The sequence below is a fragment of the Phacochoerus africanus genome, chromosome 16 (assembly GCF_016906955.1).
Source record: "Phacochoerus africanus isolate WHEZ1 chromosome 16, ROS_Pafr_v1, whole genome shotgun sequence".
Taxonomy (NCBI): Eukaryota; Metazoa; Chordata; class Mammalia; order Artiodactyla; family Suidae; genus Phacochoerus; species Phacochoerus africanus.
This window is the reverse complement of record NC_062559.1, coordinates 27,914,695-27,934,568: the sequence shown is the minus strand read 5'-3', so window position 1 is coordinate 27,934,568 and position 19,874 is coordinate 27,914,695.

The following is a 19,874-nucleotide window of genomic DNA, read 5'->3' as shown; positions in this document are numbered from 1 at the left end:
CGTTTATTATTTTATCTTTATTTTAAAATATTGTTTATTATTTTATCTATCACATCTTTTTCATTTCTGCTTTATTAATATTTTTATAATGTATAAAAGACATTATACTAAGACATGTATATAATTTATGAAGAATACTCAGAAACTAACTGTATATGCTAAAAATTATGCTAATGGTGGTACATGGTCAAAAATGTTTGTGGCAAGTATTATGATTTACCCATTTTCTTAAAGCAAATGCTGACAAGGTTCAATGCTCCAGAGGACCTCTGAAGAACTACTTTATGTATAGCCAATAGAGCAGTAGGAGCTTTTCAAAATTTAATGAGCATTCATCTGCTACTTGAGGATCTTGATAAAATGAGAAGCCAGTAGGTCTGGGTGGAGACTGGGATTCTGCATTTATAATAAGATGGCAAGTGATGTTGATTCTGCTGGTCCCCAGAGTACACTTTGAGTGGAAGGGTTGTCAAGCACATGGAGAAAACTTGCAGTGAATATTCCCCTTTCTGCCATCTCATTGCTCAGGCAGTCTGTGGCAGCCATGATTCCAGGATTTGCTCATAGTCAAACATCTTTCAGTTGAGGGAATATGTTTCTTGACTGACTTAGAGTGTGAGGAAGAAAAACTAGTCATGTTAACAAAACTGCTGCTTCTAAATAGTCAGTGGGTTTTCATTTAGTTACATTGGAACAACCTCAGCTGAAGAATTTAGTATCCTATATGGAAGTGGGAGGAAATAATATAAAAGAACAGTAAAAATGATGAGCCACAGCTAGGGGTTTTTGGACTGTTATTTGAAAAGAGTGCAATGGTGGGAGAGCATATAGCAATATTATTAAAGATATTTTAGCAACAGAAAGATTTGTTTTAAAAGGACCACACTAGCTGTGCATTTGATATATTCAAATGTACAAAGATCTCCGAATCTGGAGGCAGCACAGCTAGTTAGTTTGTTACTCCATACCTGGGTGCTATACGGCAAGTTACTTAAAAGTTTAATTTCCCCACATGCAATAAAAATAGCATCTACCTCACAAGATTGTTGTGAGAGTTAATGAGCAGGTAGACACAAAGCACACAGAAGAGGGTCAGGCACATAATCACTATCCAATACATGTTAGCAATTATTCTGTGTATATTAGGAAAATCTGTTTGCAAAGCTATCTGGTTATTATTTTTCAAAGACACAGAAGTAACACAGCTTCAGATCACCAAAAACATTAGGAAGTATGGAAAGGAAAAAAAAACAAAAAGCAAAAAACAAAAAAACTACCAACCTAGAATTCCAGTGAAGTAATCCTTCAAAAGTGGAGAAAAAAATAACTTTTCAGAAAAAACAAAAAAATGAGGGAATTTGGAGTCAATAAACCTTCCTTGCAAGAAATAAAAGTTCTTCAGAGAGAAGAAAACTTATACAGATCACAAACAGAGCTACATAAAGAAAGGAAAGGTGTTGGAGAATAAATAAAGGAGGATAAACTATAACTTTTTTCCTTATGTTTGACTGAACAGAAAACAGTTTTTGCAAAGTAATGATAGCAACAGTGATTATAATGGTGATTATAGCTTACACATAAATGTGAAATGTGATTGAAATAAAGAAGCATTAATCTGGGAGTTGTTAGGACTGCCCCTGGAGACACAGACTCAAGAAGTACATGAATCATGTTCCGCTGAACTACAAAATGGAGAAAGATTATAAAGGTAAAAACTGCAAGGACACAGTTAGTTACTTGAGTTGTTTATTGAGAATTGTAATTGGAGCTGGCAAGAGGTAGAGCTGCTTGTTAAGCAAGAATTGGTTAGGATCCACAATGCTTGCATAGTTATGAGGAGGAAGAATCTTGAGACCACAAGCTTGCAGCTAGCAGATGTTGCTTTAAAAATGGCTGGTGTCCTTGGGTTAGGTGTAAGTGACAAGAAAGTTCAAGTTCTCAGTAGTGCAGGGATATGTCTGAGACCAGATACTCAATGGCCACCCAGCTCCATTTTGTGTTCCTGAACTCTGATTACCTCAATATCATTTCAATATGTCATCAATTGTTATCTCAGACTCAAGGGTAGACTTGGGAATACTCTGTTTTAAAGTACTTGCACTATCTATGAAGTGGTATAGTGTTATATGAAAGTGGACTTAGATTAGTTGTAAGTGTATCTAGACAACTACAAATTTTTTTTTTAAAGAAGAAATACGGTATTCCGGTTGTGGCTCAGCTGAAACGAAGCGAGCTGTGGTGTAGGTCGCAAATGCAGCTCAGACCTGGCCTTGCTGTGGCTGTGGCACAGGCTGGCGGCTACAGCTCCGATTCAATTCCCTAGCCTGGGAACCTCCATGTGCCACAGGTGTGGTCCTAAAAAGACAAAATAGAGAGAGAGAGAGAGACAGAGAGAGAGAGAGAGAGAGAGAATTGATATGCTAAAAGAGGAGAGGAAAATGGAATTACATAAATGCTCAATTAAAACCAGAAAAGGCAGAAAGAGAAGACAAAAAAACTGACATAGAATAAGGGCAACAAACAGATAATAGTTACAAATATGGTACCTATTAAACCAGATATATCAAAAATCACTTTAAATGTTAATGATTTAACTCTACCAATTGAAAGTTGGAGACTGTCAAAGTCAATTAAAAATAAAACTCAAAATAAGACCTAATTCTATGTTGCATACAAGAAATCCACTTTAAATATAGAGACACAGGGTAGAAGTTAAGGGATTGAAAAAGACGTATTATGCGAGCACTAATCTATACTGCTGTTAGGTGTATAAATTGGTGCAAGTATTTTGGAAAATGGTTTCAAAGATCTATTAAATCTGAACATATGTATAACCTATGATCTAGCAATTTTTCTTCTAGGTATATTATGACAGAAATTCATTCATATTTTCCCCATAAGAAATGCATCTGGATGTTAGTATCAGCACTATTTGATATGACCCCAAACTGGAAACAACTTAAATGTCTACCAATGATAGAATGGATAAATAGGATTGGTATATTTATTCAGTGGAATACTATATAGCAGTGAAATTAAATGAATTATTATACAACACTATGTATGCATCAATTTTACCTATAGGCTGAGCAAAAGAAGCCAGAAACAAAAGAGAACAAGGTGTATGATCTATTTATACACAGTACAAAACACAGAAAGCTAATCTACAGTATTAAAAATCAGGAAAGCTAATACTTTATTTGAAAAGAAGATCAGGGAGTTACTGAATAAAGGCATTTTGGATCCCTGAAACACTCTACTTCCTGAATTGGTATTGGTTATATGGATGTATTTGCCTGGTGAGAATTCACTGAGGCATATATTTGTGATCTGTGCACTTTTCGGATGTATGTTACATCTCAATAACCAATTTTAAAACTCCTAAATATTTATGGAAAATAGTGTGTGATTAAACACTCCAGAAGAAAACAGAGTAGAGTGTTGCTAAAATACAATACAAACTCTGAAGTTATGAAAAATTTCAGAGATTGGAAAAAAAAGAATCATCTAAAGATATTATCATGTTAGCCTAGAGATCAATATATTAAACCCCAATCATGAAAGAAAATGTTCAAATTTTACAAAGGGAGGGTATAAATGTTGATAAATATTTTATATTTCGCTGTGTCCCTAAGAATAGCCTCAGGAAGCCTGAAGAACAAACTAGGGATTTTGAAAAATGTTAAAAGCAACATAATGTGTTTGTGATTTAGAAGTGATAAAATGAAAAAAGGAACGATGGGGCAAATGGTTGGGGAACATATATTAAAAGATTAAAGATTAAAAATAGCAAATAGAACTGTGCAACTTCTACTTTTCTTTTGTTCTCTCTTAAATAGATCAGTCTTCATATTTGAAAGATCAGACAGTCCATGAAAGACAAGAATGAAAATATGAGGGCCACTCACAATTTTTAAGTAGGCTCAAAGTCCCAGATAAAGGCAAATTATTTTTGTGGTGCTGAAAACCTTGCTGAAGTTGTAACTATGTTTGTAATCATTCAGGAATCAAACCAAGTGGGAGAGGAATCAGAATTTTGGAGAGGAGTAACATTTATAATTTTTAAAATGGTCATTTCAGGTAATTATGGAACGGTAATTTTTTTTTCTTTTTACAGCTGCACCTGGGCCAGGGGTTGAATAGGAGCTACAGCTGGGGCCTATGCCATAGTCACAAAACACTCAATCTGAGCTGCATCTGTGACCTACACCTCAACCCATGGCAATGCTGCATCCTAAATGTACTGAGCAAAGCCAGGGGTCAACCTACATCCTCACAGACACAACACTGGGTCCTTAATTGACAGAGGCACAACAGGAACTCCCTGGGATGGTAATTTTAATCATCATACTTTAAATTTTTTCAGGGCAAATTTCTAAACTAAATGGTCTTTTTATTTTTTTCTTTTTTTTCTTTTAGGGCCACATCAGCAGCATATGGAACCCTAGTATTCTCACACTAGGGTTCGAATTGGAGCTGCAGCTGCAGGCCTGTGCCACAGCCAAGCAATGCGGGATGCCAGCTGCATCCATGGCCTGAACTGTGGCTTGCAGCAACACCAGATCTTTAACCCATTGAGTGAGGCCATGGATTGAACCTGCATCCTCATGGATACTGGTTGAGTTCCTAACCCGCCGAGCCACAATGGGAACTCATAAATGGTCTTGTTAATACTGAGTTGGGGAGAGAAGTGATGGAGGAGGTGAGACGTTAACATTTTATTTAATTCCTACAAGAATCTATTATACATATTTTAGTAATTTTCTCTTAATATATTAAAAAATTATACCTCTTCCAAGATTGTATAGCTCATAAAATCTAATTTATGCTCTTTACACAATATTCAATTCCATAGATTCATGTACTTTTAACCAGTACTCAGGAAAATATTATAAATGTAGTATATTGTAGTTTTATGACTGAATTGACAAAGTGTGTTATGAAATCCATCAAGAAAATCCAGATAAGAAGATTCACAGCATAGCTACAATATTATCTAAAAAAGGTTAATTAGGAGTTCCCTGGTAGCCTAGCAATTAAAGACTCAGCTTTTTCATTGCTTTGGCTTGGGTTACTGCTGTGGCTCAGGTTCAGTCCTTGGCCTGGGAACTTCTACATGCCATGTACATGGCGAAAAAAAATGTTAATTAATTAAATGTTAGAAAGGTGGCTGATGACAACAGATGGAGACTGCTGACATGTTGCACAGTAAAAAAAAATTCATTGACTCTGACTTAATAGTTACTTACTGAGTGCCTGCTGCAATAGGGGAGAAGATAACACAGCAGTCCTACTGCAAAGCTCTCTGCTTAGTGTGGGATACAGATGTCAATGGAGTGTTAAAAATGAGGGCTTCAGTGTGTAAGAAGAGCATTCTGGGTGTTCACTGGGGCCCTCCAAGGACATCTTTAAAGTCAAAGCTGAAGAATAAGTAAAATGTAGCAAGCTAAGTGAAGGGAGATAAACAAATTTGTGTCAGGTGGGGTTAGGATGAAAGGGTCTTTGGGGCAGAGGAAACAGTAAATATGAAGATCCTGGGGTGGAGGAGACTATCATGTGTATTCATATGTGAAGATTCAAGATGTCTTGAATGCCGAGAGTGTGGAGCTCCCAAGAGCTATAATGATGAGCTGAAGCCAAAAAGATGAAATGCCAGAGGACTGTATGTAATATTTTACATTTCTATTTTCCAAAATATACATAATTTCAAAATGATGTGAGATTTGGATTGGCAGGAGGAGTTGGTATTTGACCACTAGTTCTGATGAAAGCAAGAAAATAAACAGATAGGCTGCTCAAAACAAAACAAACAAAAAAAAACACACATACAACTGCATTTGTAGTGCTTTAGTGTCCAGATATAGAAAACTTACTCTTCTACTGTGATTTTATGTTTATCATTCTAGAGATGGTGCATTAAAAGTAGTTGTTGGTGCTCCACTGAGAGAAATGATTGAAAAATATTATTCACCCAGTAGAGCTAGAGGGTCTATGTGAGGAACAAGTTAAAGAAGCTGTGAAAGTTCAGTGTGCAAAAGAACAGATCAAACAGAGACATTATTACATCTTAAAATATCTGAAGAATTGTCAAGCAGGAGAAGCAGTTGATGTATTTTGTGGTTTTTGACAGTAATAACTTTCCAAGTAAAGGAACTCTCTCCACAACATGAGCCAAAACAACAAAAGCAAGAACAAAACGCAGAAGAATGGGGAAGAAAATTAAAAACAGAGAAAACAAAAGTCAGCGAGTTCTGTTGCTGCTTGAATTTATCTCTGGGATTCAAGAAAAGACATGTCTAAGCTTTAACTGCCCATGAAATATACTTCTCTATTGATAAAATTTACCAGACTCTGTTAAGGAGAGCCTGATGGGAAATCTCCAAAGAGTTAAAAGAAAAACAATTTAAAGGAGAAAATCATTACTATCAAGTAAACACATGTTAAAATTTTTAATTAGCTTATAATAAGGAAATAGGGGTGATGTTATAACTGCTTCAAAGGAGAATTCAAAGAATAGACAAATTTATATTGAAATAATTGTACAAATGGAGATAGAACTGTTTTTTTCCTCAGCTGGGGGTGGGTTATTCCTGTATGCCAAAAAATTTCCTTGCATCTAGAGAAAACAATTATTTTGCATTTCTATCAGTGATCTCCAAATATAGACTACAAACTCCCATAGAATCAGATTACATAAAAAGGTGAGCTATAGGAATTCCCATTGTGGTACAGCGGAAATGAATCCGACTAGGTACCATGGGGTTTCGGGTTTGATCCCTGGCCTCGCTCAGTGGGCTGAGGATCCAGTGCTGCTGTGAGCTGTGGGGTAGGTCACAGACTCGGCTCGGATCTGGCGTTGCTGTGGCTGTGGCATGGGCCAGCAGCTGTAGCTCTGATTAGACCCCTAGCCTGGGAACCTTCATATGCTCCAGGTGCAGCCCTAAAAAAAAAAAAAAAAAAAAAAAAAAAAAAAGGTGAGCTATAAAGAGCTTTCCAAAAGGCACAGAGTTTTCCCTGTACATTCCTGGGACATTTGGGAAATCACTATTGAGCATCTTTGGCTCAAGAACTTCTCCATAAATCTGGCTGAAACATTCTTTAAAGTGAGAGTCTATCCAGCCAATTCTCCTTTTTGTCGTTGTTGTTGTTGTTTTTAACATTATGGCTGCACCTATGCCATATGGAAGTTGCCAGGCCAGGGATTGAATTCAAGCCGCTGCTGCAGCCATGCCAGATCCTTTTAACCCGTGTACCTGGCCGAAGATCAAACCCATACCTTGGCCAACCCAAGCTGCTGCGATCTCAACCCACAGCACGAGGACAGGAACCTCATTCTCCTTCCTTTCTTTCCTCCTTGGATGTCTCCTTATTGGGGTCTTTGAGGCTCTCCTTGCTTCTCGGGCTCCCTACTTCTTATTTTTCACTGGTGTTTTGCCAATAAATATCTTGCACATATGATCCCATTTTGATATGTGCTTCTCAGAGATCTCTAACTAACAAAATAACATTTCCAAAATATTTACTCTATGTATCACTTGTTAAGAGAATTTAAATTATTTTACAAAAGGGAATGTATGTTTTTATAGTCTGCCTTCTAAACAGAAAGGTTTTTTTTTCAGTAAAATTGTAATGTTCAAATAGCCAAAAGAAAAAAGGTCCTTGAAATTTAATTATTGGAATATGTTCAAATATCTTACCAGCTTCTGACCTTCAATTATGTAATTATTTATATGTGTCATATGAATATCAAGAATACTTTATGACTTTGCTATATCATTAATTTTCTACTCACAAATATTAAATATTATTTTATATTATGTGATACATATTTTTCCATGGTATTGATTATTATGATGTTTTACCCCTATAATTGTTCTTTTCATTGCCTAGTGATTATTTCTTGTTTCACACCAAAACCAGAAATCTAGGCAAATTCTCATATGAATGACAAAAGTTAAAGTTATTTTTGCCTTATAAAACTGCTTGATTTACTGATTTATCATTTATTATTATTTTTAAAGGAAAATAGTATAGTACGATGTAAAAAACACAAATTGCAAAAAAGACAGACCTGAGTTCATATCCTTGAGGAAATCAATCATTTATTCTCAGAAGATATATGGCCCTCCCATATACATAAAAGATAATGGTATGAGGATTATGAATTATTGAATCAAAATAAAATAGTAAATACTTTAATTTCCCCTAGGAGCTTGCACTGAGAAAAATTATTATGAGGAGAAATTATGGAATGTTGGAAGAAGAGAAAATTAAGGGCATGGAGATACGGATTTGAAATTAACTTTTGCCACTGTGTTGGTTGAATGATATTCAGCAAGTCACCTTTTTCAAAGCTGTGTGTGTGAGGTATTGCGTTTAAATCTATATAAGCAGTACAGGAAGGGAGAGAGCAACATAAAAGTGAATGTACCACAAAGTGTTAATACTGTAGGTGTTTAAGTTGCTCTATTGATTAAAAGATTACAAAATAATCAATTATCTCTCTCATGCAATCCCCCTTCATAGTAAAGATGAAAAGTGACTATGTGAATCATTGCTTGCACAGCATCCTCTAGTCAGATATGCATTCAATTCCTAGATTCTTTAGGTCAAACTTAATTGCTGAAACTTCCCTATTGTGAATTGTTTTCTTTTGTCTTTTTAATTCTTCAAAAAATTACATACTTCCTGCCTTCTGACAAATTCACAGATGTAACATCAATAGAAATTGTATCATATATATAATTTACTTATATATATTATAAATACAATTGATTCATTAAAATTTTTCTAAATTTTTCATTCTTTTTGTTCTCCATGATTCTGATTCTGTTGGCTATTTTCTATTGATTTGCCTTCTATTCTATAACCTTCCTTATGCTGTGCTCATTCTGCTGTTAAATCCATCTATTGACATCTTACTTTCAATACATACAATTTTAAATTCTCAAATTTCTTTCTGATTCTCATTTTAGAGACTTCAGTTATCTAGAAAAATTTTCCATCCTCCCATCTACTTGAATATAAATATCACAGGTATACTAAAGGTCGTCTCTGAGATGTCCATAAAAAGATGATCCGTGTGTGATCTATTGTTTGGAAGACAGTTTCCAAGGACACGAGGATTCTCTTTTTGTCTGGTTAGAAATTTCAGGGATTCTAAACTGCCCACCCTCTGTGTTAAAGATTATATTATAATTCTGCCTATTTTCTTCTTACCTGCTTTCATGGCTCTTAATTCTTCTTGCATCTGCCAACAGTGAAAAGGATTTGGGGCCTCCTCATTCCTTGGAGGGGTTTATTGCACTTTTGGAATTCAGTTCACTTGGCGGGTTTGTGATCTCATATCTCTGATGGGCTCAAGAAAATTTACCATTTTGTACATTATCTTCATGTTAGCATATAGATATTTCTCCTGTGGCTTTCTAAATTGAAAGCAGAACTCTTCTCTCTGTATTTTAACATGAGAGAAAATAATGGTATATTAGTTTAATTTCTATACTTAATTTTATCCCAAATTATATTGTCTAGTATAAGTAGGTATTGAAATAAAATCCATAAATAATATAATAATTCATTATTACCAAAAAGTACAATGAATCAGTGCTGGTTGTTAAAACTTGAAACTCATACGTATGAAAATGGAGAGAAGTTGATTGACAGATAGGTGCCCAGACACCAATTAACTTACGATTCTATGAATTACATGTTATTTCTTAGTTTTTTTCAAATGTCTATATAAAGTGTTAGATTGAAAATTTAAGTTTCTCATTCCTCTACTTACTCTATCATCTTCTGATAGAATACACACATATTCTGACTCTAGCCTTACCAAACTACTGCTTCTGATTTCCATTTGTGGAAAAAAAAAAAAAAAACTGTGATATATAAGTGTATTTTGTATGGCATTCTTAAATTGAATAAATTTATTTTTGTTTTCTTCTTTCTATTCACTAATATACTTTGCCTGGAGACATAGTTTTTTCCTTTGTATGTTTGTATCTCAATGAGGTAAAAGTTTGTTCTCAAAGTTGGCTTGTGAACGTATTAACAGATGACTAAATGAAAACTGTATTAAATTTTCACATAAAACTTATGGATTTCTATGACTTCCTATTTGATAGATATTTAAATTGTTCAGCATTTATAACTGTGGATGCATAAATCCTAATAAATCTCTCTACATAGGAATATTTCATTCTGTTTTCCATCTTACATTTCTGCTTACTCCAGCATTCAAATATTTCCATCCAAGTATTCTCTCTTCTGGATTTCCAGTATACCTAGGTACTAAAATAAATCGGGAGGCCAAAGGTTAAGTGCCTTTACTAACCTTCAAGGTCCAATGACCATCTTTAAATGTTTTACCAGAAGGTACGTAATATTGTCATAAAACTGAACTGTTACATGAATGAATAAAACAAGGAAAACACTATGAATTGTGTTTCCCTGGCAGGTCTGGTAATGGGTTTGACAATTCTGTCATCCAGTCATCAACCTCCAAATATGTCCAAGGCATGAGAGTCACTTCAACATAACAAATAAAAGCTTCGTGCATTGAGTGTCAGATTATTCCGTGTCCTCTCTCTTCTGTCAACAACTAGTTTAAAATAAAACTGAAGAAGGCAAGTAGGGGCAATTTATAAAACTTGACACTATGTAGACATCCAGAACAGAATTTTAACTGTAGCACTCACTTGATGATGGAATTAACCAATGAAGTGGTCCTGTCATTAATTATAATTTATGGCATTTTTATTAAAACAATGTAATGAGTGAACTCTGAAGGCTTTCAGCCTGCCAAATGTTATAGCAGATTAATTTGTTTTTGTTCTGAATAACAACAATAGAAAAATTAGGACTAATTTACCATATGAATTAAAATGACCTAAGTATTAATTCACTTCCTAGCTAAATTCAATGATAAAACTGGAATAATAATTGTATAAAATGAATTTAATCATATTTAACATGTCAGTTTATTAATTATAGTTTTTACATATTAAAACATTTCATAGAGAGAGAGCAAGAAAGAGAGAAAAAAGACTGAATATTTAGCAATTGCCTAAGTTTCTACATGTCTAGATTAGAGCCAAGTATGAAGTATTTCAGTAAATGATTACAATGTAAAGTCAATTTTTTTTCTTCGGATTTGCATGCCCTTTTTTTTTTTACTGCAAATCTGAAGCAAAACTTTAAACTTTTCTGAGATGAAATCTTTGCAAATAAATCATCATCATCTCTGATTTTATCTGGAAATGTGGTTCCATTTGATCTGAGTAAATTGTGAGCAGATCTGGGGTCTTCTATACTTCAAAAAATAAAAAGATCATACTGAAGAAGAAGCATTAGACCTACCCATATTGGTAGAATATAGGTGAGACTATAAACCAAGGTACTATCTGCTAAGCAGACATATCAAATATATATTATCACATGTAATATAGATATATTTCAGCTTTATCGAGTTATACATGATATACAAAAACTGCACCTATTTAATGTATACAATTTGATGGCTTGGAATATATATATATATATATATATATATATATATATATATACTCATGAAACCATCACTACAATCAATCTCCTTCAAAAAGCTTCCTTCTGTAGTTGTTTTTTTGTGAGATGAATACTAAAAGATTCCACTCATGAGACAAATCTAAAATAGTCATACTCATAGAAGCAGAGAATAGAATGGCCCTTACCCAGTGACAAGAGGAAGAGGAAATAGGATTTAATTGCATATTGAAGTTTAGATCAAAGTAGTCTAGGAAGCATTCACCAAACCCTTTTAATCACAGAATTAAATCTACACAAATGTGTATACACACACACACCTCACCTTATTCCATCATTACCAATGTATAATGCTTTACAATGAACCCTGAACTCAAGAGCTCCAAATTCCATATAATCCCCAACCCCTGTAATCTGTTGAAGCAATGTAATAAGTGTTTCATGAATATGTAGAAGACAAAAGTCAAAAGTAACATCCATAATAGTTTTTGTTTAATGGTTTTCTTTGCTGTACAAAAGCTTTTGAGTTTAATTTGGTCCCACTGGTTTATTTTTGTTTTTATTGTCATCATTCTAGGAGGTGGATCAAACAAGACATTGCTGCAATTTATGTCAAAGAGTATTCTGCCTATGTTTTCCTCTAGGAAGGAATTTTATAGCATCTGGTCTAACATTTAGGCCTTTAATCCATTTTGAGTTTATTTTTGTATATGATGTTAGAGAATATTTTAATTTCATTCTTTTACATGTAGCTGTCCAGTTTTCCCAGTACCACTTGTTCAAGAGACTCGTTCCACTGTATGTTCTTGCCTCCTTTTTCATAGATGAACTAACCATAGGTACTCGGGTTTATTTCTGGGCTTTCTATCCTGTTCCACTGATCTATATTTCTGCGTTTGTGCTAGTACCACAATGTTTTGATTACTGTAGCTTTGTAGTATAGTCTGAAGCCAGAAAGCCTGATTCCTCCAGTTCTGTTTTTCTTTTTCAATATTGCTTTGGCTATTCAGGGTCTTTTGTGTTTCCATACAAATTTTAAGATATTTTGTTCTAGTTCTGTGAAGAATGTCACTGGTAGTTTGATAAGGATTGCACTGAATCTGGAGATTGCTTTGCATAGTACAGTCATCTTGACAATATTGATTATTCCAGTCCAAGAGCATGGCATATCTTTCCATCTGTTTGTGTTATCTTTGATTTTTTCATCAGTGGCTTATAGTTTTTAGAGTACATGTCTTTTGTCTCTTTAGGTAGGTTTATTCCTAGGTATTTTATTCTTTTTGATGCAATGGTAAGTGGGATTGTTTCTTTTCTAATAGGAAAAATAATTGCTACCTACAGAATGTACTCTGTACCTGACAGCTAAATAATTTCACTTTTTGTGTAATTGATACCTTCATGGAAACAAAACAAAACATTTTTAAAAGTTTTAAAAAGCAATAGGTTTACTGTGTTTGTGATCTTGTGAGAGTGAGTTTTCTAGCATCTATGAAACCAGACTATAAACTAAGCCATAAGAAATGGGCATAATAATACAATGTGTTCATTTTTCCCTGTTGAACTAGAATAATGAATTATTCATTTGAACTGCTACATTCAAAAGCTAGTAATCTAGTAGAGAAGATCAGTCACATATAGGAATAATCATAACAGTGGCTATAAAGTAATGAATTTTAAAAATGCAGGCACAGATACATTGTCACACTCAAAAAAGAATTTATCATTAACTTCAGCCATCACAGTCCATTTTTAATAGTGTAAAATTAGATTAAAATAGCTATTTCAATAAACCAAACTAAAGGTATGTTAAATTTGAGTAAATTATTGAGAGAATACTATGTGCCAGACTCTGTGCTAAATACTAGTGAAATCACCAAAAACTGAGAATTAAACTGTTCTCAAAGAAAGTGCTTCTGCAAAGAGGCATATATGAAATAAAATTTTTAAATCTTTTTGTTAATAGTTATAATACAGTCAGAGGATAACAGATAATTACTCATAGAAAGAGAAGATTAATATGTATGTATAATTATTTCTATATTTAGAGGGTAATGCTTATGTACAAATATAAATGGAGTTTATAAAGTGAGGTGAATGATGCCATCAATGGCAGGGAGTGTTAGGATGCTCCACGGAAGTGTAAGCACATGTCTTGAAGAGTTAAGTGGAGGTTACCGATCAGACAGGAATAGGAAAAGTGTTATCAGCAGAGGAAGGATCGTGGACTGCAGATACTTCCCAAGGAGTCAAAGTAGGTAGGGAATGATTTTTGAAATTGTAAAATTTTGTGGGAACAATTACAAAGAGAGTAAAGATGATCTGAATCAGTTAGGGCTCAAAGGGGGAAATCCACTCATTAACACAGTATGTGCTAAAGGATTTCATGTACGATCAGACTGTACATGGTTATAGGAGAGTCTTGGGAGTTTAGTGATCCATAAATAGAAACTAGAACGACAGACAAGCGTCACTAATTAACCCTTTTGAAGCTCTGGAGTGGGTGAACAAGTCAGAGCCACAGAGTATGGATATGTCTGGGTAATCAGACATATCCAGCTCCCAGAAAAGGACCACAAACAGATCCTTCCTCTGCTGATAACACTTTTCCTATTCCTGTCTGATTGCCAAACTCCACTTAACTCTTCAAGACATGTGCTTACACGTCCGTGGAACATCCTAACACTCCCTGCCATTGACGGAGGAAAGTCTGAAAAATGATCCCTCTTTATTTTTATTTTTTATTTTTTGTCTTTTTAGGGCCGTACCTGTGGCATATGGAGGTTCCCAAGCGAGGGGTCCAACTAGAGCTGTAGCTGCTGGCCTATGCGACAGCCACAGCAACGCCAGATCCAAGCCACATCTGCAACCTATTCTACATCTCACGGCCACATTGGATCCTTAATCCACTGAGGGAGGCCAAGGATCGAACCCGCAACCTCATGGTTCCTAGTTGGTTTAGTTTCCGCTGCACCATGATGGGAACTCCTTTCCCTCTTTATAGATACCAGTTCTCTCAGTTCACTGCTGCTGCTAGAATTCAGGGAAAGGAGCAATTACATATGGGGGAAATAAGGATAAGCTGAAAACCACTGCTGTTTCTGCAAGTCTGAATGTCCTTTAGAGGGGAACGTCTGTTACCTCATTTCTTAGCTGGTACTTCACTCTTACCTTCTAAATTTGTCATATGTAACATTAAAGAACTCTAACCTGGAGCCAACCAGGGAGAGATATTTCCGGGAAATAACAGTTTCAGCTTAATCAAGTTGACAGAATAAACCACTACAACATTCTCACGACTCCTGGCGTTTTAAAACAGTGCACTAGGGAGTCATTAGATATGCTGAGCATGGGGAATAACAAGATCATATATTTCAATTTAAGAAAACAACTTTGATCATAATGTGCAGAATGTATTGCTAGAGAGATCAATGGGAAGCATTTCTAAAAACTTAGATCTTCTAGGCAAATGATTGTGTTTGAACTAAGGATAGAATGACAAGGAAGGGGAGGAAAGAAGAGGAGAGATTTAAGACATGTCAGAGTTTAAAATGATGGGGCTCATTGTTTTTGACCGAAATCACTTACTAGGCCCCAGATCAATATATATCATAGGTCAGAGTTCAGATATCCCTTAGGGAAATATGAAATACCAGATTATAATACAGAGCTATCTGAAGAGTCCAAAATATAAACCATATTCTGTATTATATAATGTAACACTATATATACATAACATATATAGTATACATATATTTTGTGTATGTATGTATTTCATACATAATTATGTGAAACAGAAGTTTTAAAGTCGATACACTAAGTTTTAGAGTTTAAGTTTTAAAGTCGATACACTAACCATTTTAAAGATAAACATAAGGAAATAAAGCAAAATAATAGCAATGTGAAACAAGAACAAAATACGAAAAAAGAACAATATCTAGTGGATATCGGATATTGGATATGTGTTTGAACAATATAACAGAGCACAAATACATGAAACAGATAGTTGAACTGATATAAGTTGGGGGAAAAATCAATGACTTGGAAATTTATATTGAGGAACTCTCTTTGGTCTTATTATTTATATTTAATTTTTAACAGGTTTCTCATTTGCATTTACATGTTTTTAATTGTGCTTTTGATGGTTTTTACTCTCTCTTTGCCTTTTGCTTCTAATATCGTTTTTAATCACCATTTTTCTTTCTTGGATTCTACCAGGTTTTTTGTTGGTGGTGTTTTTTTCTCTTATTATTTGGCAATCACCTACTATTTGCTGTCTATCTGTTTCTTCCTTGAAGTTTTGTAGAGTTTCTTGGTTATTTCTACTTTGCTGTCTTCCTTTACAGCTGCAATTGTTTTAACAAATTTAGGATTGTGTTTCAATTATACTGCAAATTTTTGTTCCTATTTCAATTGCTATGCATTCACACTGGACAATTTTCTTTGATTCATGTCATCATTTTTTCCTGCTATTTTTAAAAATAAGATAGTCATGAGCACTTTATGGCTTCAATCTTATTGCATGTTTGAATGGATGTTTATTCTTTTTAAATTATCCACATTTGGTTATATCAGACTTCTTTGAGTCAGCCATAAACAGAAACTTCCAGTGGCAAGAAGAAAGAGCTAGGGGAGATATCAGTTTTCTGTGTTCAAGATCTACCTCTGCTGTCGCTATTGTTGATGATCTGCGCATTTTTGTAACCAGCATTTTGAAATAAAGTATATAGAGAACTCTATGTTACTACCACTAAGAGTTGAGTGGTAGGAGGGACTTGAATTCATGGTGTTCACGTGGCATTTTAGAATTAATGTTGTGAAAGGAAGTGTGGTCATTTGCTAGTGCGATACTTACACCTACTGGATAATTGAGATCAGCATTCTAGATCCCCAGATTCTCTTAGTGTACTCTTGACAGTTACTAAAAGGAGAAAATTCAATGCCAGCCAATTACTTTCAGAAGAAAGTCCAAATTTGATGTCTTTGAATGTAGTCAATTTGGTTAAAGTAAAAGAAGGCTGGTAAAAGCAAATACACGTCTAGAAAAATCTGAGTGGTGAAGTCATTTAACAGGAAAATTATTTCTGAATAGGAGTACCTTAGGATTCTTTTGAATATTCAAGGACATTGAATAAGACACATTAAATAGGTCAAACACATTAAGTATGTTAAACGATAGTATGTATAATGTGCATATGTGTGTGTGCTACTCATGTATTTTATGAATGTATAATTTATGTTCCTGGGGCAGAGTATCAGACTGTGAGCTAGAAATTTCTTGAAGTAGTCTGTTAGAGTCTAAATTTCTGGCTGAACTTTAACAGTATCATAAAAGAGAAAAGATTACAAATAAGTATTTCAAGTCTCTGCATCATTTATCATTTGTATCCCTCTTTTTTCCCATCTTTTTCATGCACAGAAACACACAAACTATTCATTTAAAATTTACTAAAGTAAAATATGATTCTTCACAATTTTGTAGACGCACATAAAGAACAAATCTGAGATTTAGGTAAGAGTCAGATTTTAAGGGTAAAAATTCTTAACAATTTTGTCCTTTGAATATGAATATAGAAAGCTAGGATTCAGATTTTGTGTCCCCTTGATGGTCCACTATCCTTTTTTGTACCTTGCATTTCTCCATTTCTGAGTTACCCAATTGTAAAAACCTCCCCAGGACTACTAAAAGACAGTCTTTGCTTACCTTGTTTTACTCAGGTTCCACAGAAAAAATTGACAGCAGAGGGCAACTTCAGTTATGGGTTCCTTCTACCTGGTTTAATTTCCAAGAAATTTCAGGAAATACTGCTTGCTTTACCTGTAAGGTTATTATGATGGTTAAATGCATTATCACATGTTAAGTGAAAGATGAAGACTAACTGTTATTATGACAGTTACCTTGAGTGAAAAGTGTAGAAGTCCAGCTATCATGGCTTCAACATCCTTTCCCTAAGCATTCCTTCACATCAGCTAAAAGGAAATGGTTTGCGAAATAAAGGGATCTCTCGTCAGCAAGCAAATATTTTACTACGTAATTATTGTGTACATAAAAGTATAGTAACGGAAATGAGAAAAAAAATGAGGGAAAATGTGAGAGTGAAATAGAATGAAAAGAAACACAATACCCTAGAGAAAATGGCACCTACTATAATCGGGTATGGTGGAAGCATTTACTATTTCAGAGTGTATGAAAGCTCAGAGGAATTGGATGAAAGAACAGAGTCAGCAAAAGACAATTGAGAATTTGATTTGTTTCATTTTAAAAAGAGAGCAATTTAATGTGTGTAAAACCTTCAAAAAGACGTTCATCTTAATTTTAAATATACTCTTTTAAAAATGATTTTCTAGCTATCTGTTGCTCAAATTCTGTATTGAGTCAGTGATGCAAATAATTGAAAAATACATGTGGAGCATTGTCTACACTTTAGGCATAGCTGAAGCATTAGAAATAGAAATTTGAAATAGACAAGGTACTTGCCCATATGGCACCAATAATTGATTATGAGACACAATTCAAGTAGCGAAATAGTCATAATTCAGTGTGATAACTGATTTAAATTTTTGCACAAGGTTTGTTACATGTCCCTAGGAAAGAAAGTGACTATTTTGATAAAGGTGGAATCTGAAACATTTCACGGAGAGGTGATTGAAACATAATCTTAATGTGAAAAAAAGAATTCTTCCCCAAAGGAAAAGATCATATTATTTCTAATGCACATTATTTGGATACAACACCATTAAGATTGGCTCAAGAGGAGTTCCCGTCGTGGCGCAGTGGTTAACGAATCCGACTAGAAACCATGAGGTTGCGGGTTTGGTCCCTGCCCTTGCTCAGTGGATTAATGATCCAGCGTTGCTGTGAGCTGTGGTGTAGGTTGCAGACGCGGCTCGGATCCTGCGTTGCTGTGGCTCTGGCGTAGGCCAGTGGCTACAGCTCCGATTCAGCCCCTAGCCTGGGAACCTCCATATGCCGCAGGAGCGGCCCAAGAAATAGCAAAAAAAAAAAAAAAAAAAGATTGGCTCAAGAGTAACTAATTCAAAATTTTGAAACACTAACATTAAAAATCTTTAGATTCATTCTAATAAACATTAATTTGTCTTTTATTTACTTTATTTTATTTTTTGCTTTTTAGGGCTGCACCTGAGGCATATGATGTTCCCAGGCTAGAGGTCCAATTGGAGCTATAGCTGCCATCCTACACCACAGCTCACAGCAACACCAGATTCTTAACCCACTGAGCAAGGCCAGGGATCGAACCCACAACCTCATGGTTCCTAGTCAGATTTGTTTCTGCTGTGCCATGATGGGAACGCCTTTTTATCTTTTTTTTTTAATTTGTTTTTTAAAGGATAAAGTCATCTAGCGAGTTTTTAAATATTTAAACAGATTAAGATTTAAATTATTAGTTTTCACTAAGATTTCCTTTATAATAATGATAAAGTAAAATTCTCTCTCTTTTTTTTTTTTTTTGGCCTTTTAGGGTCTCACCTGCGGCATATGTAAGTTCCCAGGCTAGGGGTGGAATCTGAGCTATAGCTGCCAGTCTACACCACAGCCACAGCAATGCCAGATCCGAGTCACGTCTGCAACCTACACCCAGCTCACAGCAACGCTGTATCCTTAACCCACTGAGGGAGGCCAGGGATCGAACCCATGTCCTCATGGATACTAGTTGGGTTCGTTAACCACTGAGCCATGAAGGGAAGTCCCAATAAAGGAAAATTCTTAATCATACTTCTAGAAGTTAGGCACAGTTTTTACTGAAGACAAAAGAAAACTAAACAAAATAAAGATGTCCTGACATAATATGTTGCTAAAATGGAAATGAGAATTGACATTACATATTATAAACTAATTTGTTTTATTAGTTTATTTGGTAGCAATTCTGTTACTTTGGACAGTGGTTATTTGCTACATAGTATCAGTCATTTGAATGAGTTGAAGAAAAATGGATTTACCAGAAGAGATATCCTTGTTCTGGAAAAGGTTATTTCAAAAGGTTATGTTTGTACTTAGTTCATAAGGCAGTGAGTTGCTAATGACATATGTTTATATTAGATGCACAGAATGTGGAAAGATTTAAAATCTTGTTACATATACTTTTTTACATATTTATAGTATGTAAACCTTCCTGACATGCTGTTTCTTCAAGCATGTAAATGTTTCAAGTGTACTATTATAAACTCCTTGATTCTCTATAAAGTTATTTTTTATAAGCATCATATTTACCCTATACCATTTTGGTGACTCCTCCTCTTTCTCCTTTTCCTTGTCCTCCTTCCTTCTAATCTTCCTCCTGGTTTCTTCTTCCTCTCCTTGAATTCAAGCAGAAAATGAGTTCAGTTACTCTGTA